Source organism: Peromyscus maniculatus, chromosome 7, assembly GCF_049852395.1.
Source record: "Peromyscus maniculatus bairdii isolate BWxNUB_F1_BW_parent chromosome 7, HU_Pman_BW_mat_3.1, whole genome shotgun sequence".
Taxonomy (NCBI): Eukaryota; Metazoa; Chordata; class Mammalia; order Rodentia; family Cricetidae; genus Peromyscus; species Peromyscus maniculatus.
In genome coordinates, this window is record NC_134858.1 from 54956001 (window position 1) to 54968223 (window position 12223).

At 45.8% G+C, this 12223-nt stretch overlaps 1 protein-coding gene across 2 annotated transcripts in view; it reads right to left on the bottom strand.

The window, feature by feature from the left end:
• Positions 1-12223, bottom strand: part of Arid3b (AT-rich interaction domain 3B) — a 50298-nt gene that overhangs the window by 9139 nt on the left and 28936 nt on the right. The gene's annotated exons all lie outside the window — the stretch shown is intronic.

Sequence of the window (12223 nt, forward strand, 5' to 3'; positions counted from 1 at the left end):
CCCTGCCCCCATCTTACTGAGTTGCCTCATAGTGGCAAGCCAGCCCAAACAGAGGTTGCTCCTTTACAGGGCTGCTCCTTTATCCCTTAGCTGAACATTAGCTTCACCAAAAATAATTTTTTTCTTTTTTAGGCAGGGTTCAGCTAAGTTGACCAGGCTGGCTTCAATGTAATACCCTCCTGCCTCAGTCTCCAAAGTGCTGGCCTTCTGGGACGTGACAACACATCCAGCTCATCAGCTGTTTCATAGGATAATCCAAACAGGAGACTGGAATGGAGGCTTCCCCCACTCCTAAAAAATATCTTATGTAGGGGCTGAAAAAGTGGCTCAGCAGTCAAGCGCACTGGCTGTTCTTCCAGAGGCCCTGAGTTTGATTCTGGACATCCACATGGAGGCTCACAACCATCTATAATTATAGTCCCAGAGGATTCGATGCCCTCTTTTGGCCTCTGTGAGAACTGAATGCATATGGTACACAGACACATCCAGTACAACACCCACACACATAAAATATATGGGCATGGTGGCCCATGTCTGTAACCCTAGCACCTAGGAGAGAAAAGGGGCTAGATCTCTGTGACCTGTGGGTTCAAGGCCAGCATGGTCTACACAGAGAGTTATAGTCCATTGAGGGTTACATGGTAAGACTGTCTCAAAATAAATAAATAAAATTAAAAAAAAATCTGTATTTGTGTATGTGGAAGTCAGAGGACGTCTTGTGTATCCTCCTCAGGAATGCCTCTAGCAGGTCCCCATTTCTGAGGAGAAAGCAGAGTGAACACAGCTATGGGGGATTATTACCCTGGCAGCATCAGGGCTCTTCATGTGAATGGGGAGGCTACTGAGCCTCAAGACCTTTGTCTTGACCAGCTGTTTTCTGACCCCTGTGGCAAAAGGTCATGAAGTTAGGTTTAAAAATGCATAGGTAAGGGCTGGAGATGGCTCAGCCATTCAAGACTAGGCTCACAACCAGAAATGCATAAGTAACCCAAGGAAAAAGACATATGACTCTAACTCTGAGAAGCCTGTGACAAGACAATCTCAAGTTCAAGGCTAGTGTCTGCTACATAGACCACTGACCACTGTCTCTAAATATATCAATAAAAAGACAAAGGAAACCAACACAAATTAATACAGAAAATTCCAGATACCTGACCGACCCCTAAGACTCACAGCTCCAGTCAAGCACTGTTTTTCTGTGCTGTTCTCTACAGTGAACCCATTCCTACATGAAGACAAAAATGCCTGAGATGGTAGAGTGGTGCAGGTCAGGGCTGGCACCACCCTCTTTCGTAGGCCTATCCTGCAGAATCTTCCAAGGCATCTTCACATGGATGACTTGTTACTTCCAAGTCAGAGATGTGCACACTGGCCTCACCTTCACCTCCTTCACCTGGCTCCCTTACCCTCTCTGCCTTCTTCCTCCCAGCAATACCACAGTCCTTACAAGTGAGAAAGGAACTTCTAGATCGGTCCTGGCTATTCTCATCACCCACTTTCTGTAGCTGGAAAGTTTTTCTAGTTCTGCCCGGTCCCATAGTTGTTATAAAATAATCATTTAGAGGCTTATATTAATTTCAAACTGTATGGCCTATGGCAGGCTTCTTGCTAGCTAGTTCTTATAACTTAACCCATTTTTATTAATCTATAAGTTGCCACGTGGCTGTGGCATCACTGGTCTGCTGGCATTTTGGTTTTTTGGCAGTGGCTGGTGTCTCCCTCTCCTCTTTCTTCTCTCTGTGTATCTGTTTGGATTTCCCACCTGCCTCTAAGCTGCCTTGCCATAGGCCAATATAGCTTTATTTATTGACACATATTCATAGCATATAGAAAGACATACCACAGCATTTCTCCTTTTTTGTCTAATCAAAAATGAAAGTTTTAATTTTAACATAGTAAAATTACATATAATAGAATAGTTATCAAGCAGGAATTATAGTTAAAATATCTAGTCTGTTTGTATTTGGCAAAATAAAAGAAAATATTTTATCTGTCCTATATTTGTGAGTCTAAGGTTTCATATCTAATTTATCTTTTATCATAACTAAGGAAAAATTATAGTTATTTAGTCTTCAACTACATCAAAGACCCCAGAAGGATATAATATTACCTAAGTAAACAAGAAGTGTATTGTAAGCAACAGGTTGTTGGGAGGCTCCACTGCCTCTTCCTCTGAGGTACCTCTCACAAGTATCTTTCCTTTTTGGCCTGGGCCACCAACCTGGGTCAGGTCATTGGCTCAGCTGCAGCAGCCTGGATTCACACCTATGATCTGCATGCTGTGGCCAGATCATCTTCTACTCTTTTTTTTTTTTTTTTAAAGATTTATTTATTTATTATGTATACAGTGTGTATGACAAGAGGGCAACAGACTTTGTTACAGATGGTTGTGAGCCACCATGTGGTTGCTGGGAATTGAACTCAGGACCTAAGGAAGAGCAGTCAGCGCCCTTAACCTCTAAGCCATCTCTCTAGCCCCCATCATCTTCTACTCTTACTAGGTATTTCACTTGCTTATTATTTTTTTAAATGATTTATTTATGCATATTTTATGTTCGTTGGTGTTTTGCCTGCATGTGTGAGGGTGTCATATCCCCTGGAACTGGAGTTACAGACAGTTGTGAGCTGCTATGTGGGTGCTGAGAAGTGAACCCAGGTCCTCTGGAAGAGCAGCCAGTGCTCTTAACCACTGAGCCATCTCTCCAGCCCTTCACTTGCTTATTTAAAAGTCTACAAAGCCTCAGGGCTTATCCTGTCTCACACAACTAGGTCATATGATCCACATTCACCAATACCCCATAAAGATGGTCTCTTTTCAGCAATTCCCAGCAACTGTTCTCGCTCTAGTCAGTCGAACCTTCTCGACACTGCCCTCAAGCCAAGCCCACTTTTACCTCTACTACCCCTCCTCAGTTCTGACAGGACTTATCTCCACTTACGTCTCCATGCTGTCCGTTCCTCAGTGTCCACTGCCCCAAGGGAGAACTTTCTTAAGACTTTCTTTTTAATGACTTGTTTTTATGTGCATTAGTGTTTTACTTGTGCATGTGTCTGTATGAGGGTGTCTGATCCCCTGGAACTGAGAGTTACAGACAGTTGTGAGCTGTCATGTTGGTGATGGGAATTGAACCTGGGCCCTCTGGAAGAGTAGCAGGTGCTCTTCTTAACCGCTGAGCCATCTCTCCAGCCCTGGGACAACTTTCCAACTACTTCAGTTCACACAGGTTCTTTCCCTCTCATGATTTCTGTGACAGCCTTCCAAATTCAGCAAACCGCTCTCATTGTTTCATATCTGTTCAAATAGTTTCCCAGGACTGTTAGCTGCATAAAAGCAGGGACTATTTTTCCTTTATGCTCTAATATTATTGTGGCTAAATAAGCTTATTAGGCAGATTAAACAATAATGTTTCTTTCTGGGAGTGACGGGGTACATGGCTGTAATCCCCGCACTTGGGAGGTGGAGGCAGGAGTTCCCTTTCTACTACACAGGCCAGCCTTGGACAACATGAGACCCACTCAATGAGACTCATTACTAGCTTTGAATGTCTAATAGTGACGGGCCTGAACAGGCTGTCCCCTCTCAGGTCCTGCCCTGGATCATTTGGATCACAGTCATTATTGAAGAAGCTCAGAATGAGCAAGGTCTTTGCTCTGGCTCCCAGTTACAAAGACTAGCAGAAGATGAATGGATGCAGAGGCAGGTAGCAGTGTTGGCAAGGCAAAGCAACTGTTACTCCATCAGTGGGAGGAGTGGGGAGGGGAAGTGCACAGAGAAGATGGCTGGGTTATAGAACACATGGCTCATCTGTAGCTGAGCACTTAACTAGCACAGCAGGGGTTACCATCCGGAGATGCACTGTTCTTCAAAAGGTCTGTGGAGAGCCAGATACATTTCAGGTCACCATGTCTGAACAGCACTGCTTTCTTCTGGATTATTTTAACACTAATACAACTTCCGAAAGAAATAATGCATCCTACTTTTTGAAATGGTCATCATTCATCTGGAGCCAAGCCAGGTGTGCAAGATGAAGGTGCCAGTGTTCTCTCTCTCTCTCAGTGTTGTTGTTGTTTGAGACGGTTTTTGTGTAGCCCTGGCTGTCCTAGAATCCACTCTATAAACCAGACTGGCCTTGAACACACAGAGATTCACCTGCCTCTGTTGGGATTAAAGGTGTGCGCCACCACTCCCAGGCTTATCCTGTTTTCCGACTGAAAATGAGGTGTGGGGACAAGCCAGACAGCCTCTACTGTAATCAAAACGCCTCTGCCAGCGGTTCCTCAGAAAGGATTTTCACGTTCATGTGAAGCAGTCACTAGGCTGGGCTCTGGCCACTGGAGGTCTATGAAGGGCAACACTATTGCAGAACACTCAGGTATTAGACTGGGAATGGTTAGGGAAGAACACAGACCTGAGAAGGTAAGAGAGGCCAGAGCAGTGTTTGAAGTCAAAGTGTAACTTCACCAGGAACTTCACTCAGCTCACCCACAGGGAGAGAGAGACCCCTGGCAACTATCTCAACCAGAGACTGCAGCTATGCGCACAGAAAGCCAAGGTTCTGTTTCCCTTCACTGCTCAGACACTCGGGTTCCAGAAGAGGTTCCTGAACTGAGTCCATAGGAGGACTGCTATTATCTGTCTGGTTTAAGGCTAGCCCTCTGTTAAGAGTGTTAGCATGGCTCCCAGAGCAGGCTGGCTCCTGAGCTCCCTCAGAAACACAATGTGCTTTTCTTACATTATCCAGATAAACCACACAAAAACCTGCCTTGCCTTTGATTTTCCTGACAAAGAGGAGACCAACTGGAATCCTCAGGCTGGTCTCTTGGCAGTTTGCTTTGTACTGAATGGACCTGGAAGCCGTTTCCCTTGTCCAAAGGAGATGCTACTATGAAGACAGAGGGAAGTCTGCTGGGGGACTGTGCCAATATCAGAGTGTGTATACATAGGAGATGGCAGATTCAGGCCACAATTTCATCTGTGAAACTGTCTTGGTTAGGGTTTCTGTTGCTCTGATGAAACACCATGACCAAAAGCAACTTGGAGAGAAAAGGGTTTATTTGGTTTACATATCCTAAACCACAGAACACTGAGGGAAGCCAAGGCAGGAACCCAAACCTGGCAGGAACCTGGAGACAGGAGCTGACACAGGGCCCTGGAGGACGGCTGCTTACTGTCTTGCTCAGCCTATTTTCTTACAGAACCCAGGACCACCAGCCCAGGGGAGTCCTCAACCACAGTGGGGTGGGCCCTCTTCCATCAATCACTAATTTAAAAAATGCCCTACAGCCTTGCCTATAGCCCCATCTTATGGTGGTATTTTCTCAACTGAGGATCTCTCCTCTCTGATGACTCTAGCTAGCTTGTGTCAAGCTGACATAAAGTAGGATAGAAATGAAGAATGTGGTTTGGATGACTTTCAGTTTTAAAGGCTTAAGAATGAATGAGTCAGCCGGGCGATGATGGTGCACACCTGTGATCCCAGCACTCGGGAGGCAGAGGCAGGTGGATCTCTGTGAGTTCAAGGCAAGCCTGAGCTACAGAGCGAGTTCCAGGACAGGCTCTAAAGCTACACAGAGAAACCCTGTCTCGAAAAACCAAAAAAGAATGAGTCAAAAATTAAAATAAAAACTGGTATTTGTAATTATCACTGAAAGTGGGGGCTTGGTTTTAGGAGCCTGCCTGAATTAGGGACTAAGGCTGCCATATGACCCTGGAAAGGTTAATTAGGCCTCTTCTCTTTTGAAGGACTACTGTGAGACTTAAGATCTGGTCTAGGAAGTTCATGTCCACAAGCAATGGCTGCTTCCCCAGATTTCTGGAGAAGGGAAAGGGTCTCTGGCTGCTCTCTGGTCTATGTTAGATCTTCCTCTATGCCAGCAGTCTCTGCTTGAGAGGGGGCTGCGGCAAGGAAGCAAACACCCATGGAAAAGAACTCTGGGGGTCGCCTGCCATGGTGGCCCTGCAGGAGAGAATCTCTACTCTAATGGGGGAGGGGGTGTCTGGGGGGGGGGGAACTTGACAGGGAAGCCTGTGGACTGTCAGTCACTGCTATCAAAGCAAAAGCTAGGATTGAGGGTAATTAATCATGCTCACTCTGACAGGAATCCAGGGCCTTATCTGTACCCCAAGAAATGCCACTGGTCTCTAGTTCCCTCCTCAATAAAGGAGACTGACAGTTGCAACAAAGAGGGCCCTTATCAGATTTCAGCCAGGGAGCCTAAGGCAGCCCCAGGGACGGATGTAAAAGGCTTTTATGAGGGCAAGGGACCCAAGCAAAGCCTTTGAGACTCCTGGGGCTTTAACCCTTGTTGGTGGGAATGCTGCTGGACAGTACTAATAGGCTAGAGGTGTCATCAGGAGCTTCCAGTGTAGATCTGGCTGGGCAGAAGCTGCTCCCTGGCCTGGTACCTTCTGTATCACTCAGGTGATACAGATGTAGCTGGAGTAGGGAAGGCAAAAGAGACAGCTGCCTCTGGCTCTGGACACAAAGACGGGAGTCTAGGGGAATGCTGAGGGGAAGGAAGCCCCTTCCTTTCCACCACAGAGAATGGCCTGTTCCAGTGAAGACCAGCAACAATCTGGGCAAAAGATTCAAAGGGTGTTTTCTGCCTACTGGTCAGGGGTGAGGAGGGCCCAGGACCTAGGGTGTGGCCCTGCCAGGGATCCTTGCTGCTTTTTTCCTGGCTTTGAAAAGGGTCATTAATCACACCCATAGCCTGACTGTCAAGACAGCCAACCAGGGAGTCTAGAGGAGTTAAAATCCAAGTTAGACCGGGAATGTGTACAGGCAGGCAGGCAGGCTGGCATCCCCACCACTCATTCATCTGTATATTAATCCTTGGCCTGTTCCTTGGGAACAAGAAGGGAAATAACTAGTGATTTCTTTCTCTGACTACTTTATGAAGAACATATCTTCCAATAGGAGCATGGGTAGCAGTGTCCAGCAGTCTGCAGCAGTTTGTGCTATGGTATTCCACAAGGAAAGGCAAAAGCAAGAACATGCCAATATCCATTATCAGAATGACCAATATACTTAAGCCCTCGGCCTCCAAATGCCCACAGCATGGATCTGTAACTTACACATGTGAAGTACACTAATCTGAGTAGGTCAAGGATTTTCCACAAGCACCCTCAGGTTAGAATATGAAAAATTTCTAGTTTCCCTCAAAGCCCTTCCCTCCTAATAACATTCACCCTCCCACCCTACACCAGTGTTGGAGGTGTCCATCATTCTGATGTGCTTTTTCTTGAACTTTATATAAATGAATCATAATGTAATAATCAGAGTATAACCTTTTGTGTCTGTCTTTTGCTCCACATTAGGTTTGTGTCTGTCTTTTGCTCCACATTAGGTCTGTTAGAATTGTCCTGGGTGTGCCAGTAGCAGTTCATTCTTATGTTGTGTGGTATCACATTATCTGATTGAGACAAGACTTATTACTCACATTTACACTTCCATCAGAAATGAGTAAGATTCTGGCTGCGCTACAACCTGGGGAGCTAATTTTAAATGAGCCTTTTTTGATACTCCAGCTTGGGTTTGCTTTAGGTGATGTTACATTCTGCTGTGATTAATAATAAAGTCATGGCTGTGACCATACCATCTCTTACTTTAGAGCAGAGTGCCAGCTCAGCATGCACAAACCGCTGAGTTCAAAGGTTAACAGGGTTTGAAGGAGGTCGGCTGTGGTCCACCTGTTTGTTTGTTAGTGGATCACATCTTGCCAAAGTTCAGAGGAGAGGGACAGTAGCTAGGCTGGGACATACATGGCTACCTGCTTCTTCTGCCATCTGTGGCCACAACCTCACGGATCCTCACCTTGTCCTAATGGTTTAATTGGGCCAAAAAGCTCAGGCTTTCTATAGCTGACTCACACTACAACAGAGGGGACAGAATACTATAAATAATTTAATTTTTCCATGTGTTAATTCACCAATGCAGGATTTTGAAGGGGAAGAGTGAAGTTAATAAAAGTGAGGAATTCAAATTAATCGTACCATTGAAAAAACAGACTCCCTTTCCCGTTATTACGGACAGCTGGGAAGGTATGGGGTATTAAGTGACAATTAGAGATGGGAGGAAGGAAAACAGTGTACTTAGCAGCAGCAGCTGGATCACCTGGGGGAGAGAAAAGGCTCTAATTCAAAGACTAACCCTGAGATTATCACAGATTTGCATTTCAGGCTCTCACTTGTAGAACTTTGAAGATAAAGCTTCCAAACCCATCCCATCTGACAGACAACATCTTAAGTCTATTAGAAAGAGTGTCCAGGGCACAGAGCATTTACGGCAAGATACCAGAGCACAGAAGAAACCACCTCCACCAAAAGGCAGAGCAATATATGTCAGGAACATTTCCTTGCCTGAGATGGATAGATAAGCACACAACAGAAGGAAAAACACTCAAATTGCACTTTGAGGCAGACCAAGCTCTTTTCCCACAGTAAATTCTTTGTATGTGCACATCAAAACTAGATCTAACAATCCACTGGGGAAAAACCAAGGCCAGTTTGTGGCCGTGATGGAACTGGCATGAGGGCAGATCTGTGAGTAAGGTCTTGACAAAAAATGTCTTCCCTGTGACCATGCGGTTGCTTACCCTGAAATGTCAAGAGTGGGGATGGGAATATAGAGACAGAAGGGACAATTTGCTAGAGAGTATTCTGGGTTTCTTCTGAGTCCGCTGCCTCATCCTGCCTCAGCAAATAGCAGATTGCTGAGTTGTTACATTTGTCCTTCCAAGAGATACAACTGACCTAGAGATGATGATGATTCCCCTTGCATGCAACATTCTACTCCGAGCAAATCCTCTACTAGACAGTGGCCAGTGAAGTGGTGGGTACTCCATACTACAGGAGGGACAAGACTTGCCTGAGTCTCTAAAAGTAAGCCATGGGTTTGCTGTTGTTAGGGACAAGTCTTTCAAAGGCAGGGCAAGAAGTAAAGCGCACTGGCCTAGGACTTGAGACCAAATGCTAAGTCTTTTGCTCTTTCCCACCGAGCTGGAGCTCTTGGTGGCAAAGGATCACATAATAGATGGAAAATACTCTGCAAAGTGTATGGGATAATATTAAAAATAACTGTAAAATCACACCACCATTACTACCACCACCACCACCAGAGCTCACACTTCTGTTTTTCCTCTCAAGGAAAGAGCTTTTCTTTCTTACAGAGGTGAGAATGCAACCACCTACACATGGCCTTTGCTATCAGACTTACAAATTAGCCCCTCCCCTTGGGCACTGGAAAACTACATGAGTATTGTATAAGAGAATAAGAGCTCAGAAACTACCCACAGTGAGCTAAATTAGCAGACAACTGTATTTTACTTTACTGTTTGGCTTTATTTTTAGCAACACACACACACACACACACACACATACACACACACACACACCCCACTCCTTGGCATATATATATATAAAGCAAAAAAAGGACACTAGAGCTTTGAAATCTAAACATCATTCTGAGAACAATGTTCTGCATGGAAAAGAGACTCTTAATGCAACATACTGTGTGTAACTCAATTTGGCTTCAGTCCACAAAAGAAGAATGTGTTATTTAGCAAAAGGGAAGAAACATTTGGTCTTAGAGAACCTTGGGTATTTTCATAGAATTATTTTGATAGAGAACGACTAACAGCTTTTCTTGTTTCTCCCCAAGGATAGCAGTGGCCTGTAGGGAGCTTAGCAGAACAATCCTGGAAGTAGAACACAGAAGCTTCCATACTAAGTGAACCTTCAACATCTTACAGATAAGGAAGGTGTGGCCAAAGAGAAGGCTTTTGCTTAAGACCATGGAAAAGGGTGGATGTTTGCCTGGCTTTGCACAATCCACAGCCTTTTCCGTCTCCGAGGGCCTCATTTCCTTAGGCCAGCAGGAGCTCAGCCCACCGTGATCTCAGGCTCCTCTCCTGACAGACTGACCTATTGGGAGGGGAGGGGCCACCAGGGTGCAAGTAACTGGGCTAGGCCTAGAAACTAAAGGCCAAAGGCTGAAAGGCCCATCTGTTGCAGTCAATTCACCCAAATGTGTTAACAGGCGGGAGGCAGCACAAAGCAGCAGTTACAGCCTGTGCCCCTTCCCACATGATGGCTGTTTTTATCACCTGCAGCTGCAGTCATTTGTGGCGGCCTGCTGTGTGCTGCCTCCCTCGGAGCCCTGTCTACTTCCTCTGAGGTGCTTGCGGTATGGAAGCTGCCCAGCCCAGGGGAGGGAGCATCACCAGGACTTTAAAATCCAGGCTTGTATAATAAGTCTGTAAGTCCGGTGGAATCAACTGCTGCCGAGATCCTAGCTTAGGAGACCAACACTTCCAACACCCTACACAGTCCACTCTGAAGAGTGACTAGTAAGAACAGACAACACCTGCTTCCCAACTCACTCCTCGACTCTAACCTAGACTAGTAGCTAACAGTGTTCCATGAAGGAGGCTCTGGACCTGTCTCAGAGACGGTCTCTGTGCTCCAGTGCCATGTGAGCTCAGGGAGCTCAGTTCCATCCTTTCAAGCAGGAGATGGGTGGGGAGCCTGACAAAAGCCGACCCTAAAATGAGGTAAGATGATTTCCATGGAGGTTTTTTTTTCCTGCAGAGAAAACTTTCTACTTACTCTTTCCAATGACATGGCAGTGGCTCTTTCTGGAGGGCAATTTCCCCCCAAAGGCCATTTACAATATCTAGAAGCATTTCTTTCCAGGATTTCTTGTAGCCAAGGCTGGCTTCCAATACACCATGTAGCTGAGGTTGGCCTTGAACGCTGATCCTCCTCCTATTTCTACCCCCCAAGTGGAGAGATTACAGGTATATGCTCTATACCTAGCTTCTAGAGACATTTCTAGGTATCATGGCCGAGCACTGCTATTGAAATTTACTGGGAAGAGGCCAAGGATACGGCTGATATCCTACAGTGTACAAGTCTACGTCCACAAAAAAAGGATAATCCAGTCCCTAAAGTCAACGGCTGCTAAGGCAAAGAAAATCTACATTAGAGTAACTCATGAGCAAGGGATTCCGTTGTCTTTACTCTCTTGGTGATGCCAGCAAATGGTGAAATATTTGGCGAAAGTGCTGAAGACCAACATCCCCAACAGTTGCCATCCCTCAAAAACATGCTGGATGGCTAGCTGTCGGCCCCAGGACAGCAAGGCCGTGAAGATTGCTCCCTACCACTGACCTAAACTACAGTATTGCTATGGAAATGAAGCAGATCTACACCAGGCTCCAGGCAGCTCAGCCACCTGCAGGGCAAGCTGAGTCAGGAGAACCAACAAGATGCTCAGACAGCAAACAGCCTAAGCACCACCTGCCTGGCTGCAGAGATAGAGGGATGACAAAGTGACTGCCCGTCCTCCAGGAGCCACAAATCCAAAGGAAACATGAAGGAGTAAACAATTACCAATCTTCACCCATGACTAGGCTGCTCTAGCTTACATTTTCTTTTGAAAGCCCTTCTGGGAAGAGAGAAAAACAATAACGTAGAAAAATAAAGCAGTGGAGCTCCACCGCTGATTCAAATCTATATTGCTATGGCAGCCCTCTGAGACGGGATCAGCGCCTGGCTTTGCACCAGCTGGGCTTGTGGAGCTTGTAAATAATTAAAAGGTAATTGGAAGGCGAGCCCAAAGTATTAAGTGGATTTCTCTCTCTCAGGGCACAGGGAGTTTCCCTGCTGCCAGTCACATTATCTTTCAGGGCTGTATTTTTGGTTTGTACTCACACATACCAGCTCCAGATAACTGTTAGAGGAGTAAACTAATTAGGGCTGCATATACTGCTCCGATAGGCTTGGGGACAGGAACAAAGCCTCTAACCTTTCTACTGTCTTTTAAAGCAACCCAGCAGTGAGTGCTCACTACCACGAAGGCACAGGCTTCAGAAAAAAAGAAGCAAAAAGGAGAGGAGGGGGCCGGGAGAGGAGTAAGGAAGCAGGGAGAGGGAGCGAATAGGAGCTGTGTATTCAAGAATATTTAGCTGCTATCATAGCTCAGCCTAGAACAAAGAAAAAAAACCATTCCCAGATCTTAATAAAGTTGCTGACAGACCTCAAAGAATCTGTGATCAGATATTAGCAGGGTTCTAGGGAAGTGGCTGGTGGTGGCTATATCTTGAGGGTGATGAACGTGGAGCTACATAAATTATTGAGGGTCTTCTCACAGGGTGGCTGGAGTTCTGGCCATGCTTCCTGAGGCCTGACCTAGCTGGTGAACCCATTGCTGTGACAGGA